This window comes from Artemia franciscana, chromosome 1 (assembly GCF_032884065.1).
Source record: "Artemia franciscana chromosome 1, ASM3288406v1, whole genome shotgun sequence".
NCBI lineage: Eukaryota > Metazoa > Arthropoda > Branchiopoda > Anostraca > Artemiidae > Artemia > Artemia franciscana.
The window spans coordinates 48,309,230-48,311,145 of NC_088863.1; positions in this window are offsets into that span (position 1 = coordinate 48,309,230).

Sequence of the window (1,916 nt, forward strand, 5' to 3'; positions counted from 1 at the left end):
TCATTACACTACTTCATTTTCGTCAGTGTAGGAATTTGTCATGGGGGGAAAGAATTTCAATGAAGGGGGCACATGATTCTCTAGCGTTATTAAAAAAAATGAAAAAATAAGCTGAAAATAAACTGAAAGGGGGTAACTATGCTTCCTCCCCCTCTTTTTTCCTTAAAAAACATTCGATCGAAACTATGAGAAATCCATTTAGCCAAAAAAACAATAATAATGCAAATTTCGTTTTAATTATTCATCTCCGGAGAGTCAAAATCAAAACATGTATTAATTCAAAAAAAAATTCAGAATCAGAAATTAATTGTAAATATGAATTGATTTAACGGAGTTGATTGATCCGATTTTTCATGGAATTATGTTTAGGAGTGCATAATTGGCCATCTATGAAGTAGGGCCTAAAGAGTGTATTTTATCATAGAGTTCCAAATATACTAACTCTAATTGAGCCTTGTGGTAAATAGAGAACAAGTTTTGAGAAGGAAAAGGATGATTGAAACTGTTATCAAACACCTCTTGGTATTCCCTGAAACATTTTTGGTCCACACCTTTATTATTGGTGCAAGAGAAAGGGGGGGGGGTAAAGTGACCCTGAGATTGCGAAAAAATTTCCTATGCAGCATAAATATCACGTTCACGAGTCTATCGACACAGAGTTGGAAAGGCCAGAGGGGGGGGAGTTATCGTCACGAGAATCACTTAGAAATGTCTTGGGGGGTGTTACCGAGAGGTTTGTTTAAGTGATTTTCAACATTAATATTTCTCTTTTCTTACTGATATGTTTCAATTATACACAATAATACACAAACGAATATTATTAAGGACTTATTCAACGAACTATTGTTCATCGAAAATTTTGACTAAGTGTTCAAATCTTATCTAAAATTTTAATTTATATCCAGCATTTAAATTCTTAAACAGGAAAAATGAAAAAGTGGGGTGCTACTAATCAATTTCTCATTATTGACATATGTAAATTTAACAGCAAGAAATTGCTTTTTTTGGGAGGGGGGGGGGCAGTACCTCCATCATATCTCATGCCTGAGTATCATTTGAAAAACGATCAGACATTAAATAAAGAAAGTTTCAGAAAAGTTCAAGTTTTCAACTGAAAGTAAACGGGGGAGCCGCCCCCCTTCTCGGCTCCTAACCCTTTCGACTAAAGTTTGACCCTTTGTCCTAGTTCTTTAGGACCGACTGCGGAAACACAAGCGCTATTGAATCAGAATAAGAAGCTTAATTAAAGCACTGATAAACTTTGGCGTAATGAGCAAGGCGCTGAGAAGAGAGCAGTTCCCCTTATATGTGGAATAATTTCTGTTCGTCTTAAGTTTTAATATTACTCTTTCAGCTGAAAAAAATAAAGTATATGGCAAACCAAAAGTCACTTAATAAAAATAAATTTAGCTTTCTTCCATCCAACTAAATTAAAGTTCAGTCAGAATGAGGTGACATGCATCCCTAAAAAGAAAAAAAAAAAAAAAAAAAAAAAACAGGGATGTTTTCTAGGAATGCCACGCAAGCATTTCTGAAACACAACTAAAATTTGAAGAGTTTTACAAATCCTATCCAAATTCAAGCAGACCTAACCTATGTGACACACAAAAAGATCTGGGAAACAAAGATATGCTCCGTAGAGCAGGGAAAACGCAAAACCAATTAAGCAGGGAGGAAATTACACTTCGGTGAAAGCAAAATCGATCAGCAGAGCCGAATTTCGAAGGCGTTTTTATATGAATATTGGGAATGGTGTAGAACAGAACTGATTCTATACAAATGGAGCCAAATACGGAATGCCCAAGTGGAGTTAAACTGAAATTTCTTAGATCAAAGTCTGGAAATCTAGCCTTCAAGGTGGACAGAGCAAACATCTCTAACACTTTTTTTTTACCTCCGTGGTCATTTGAAAGAAT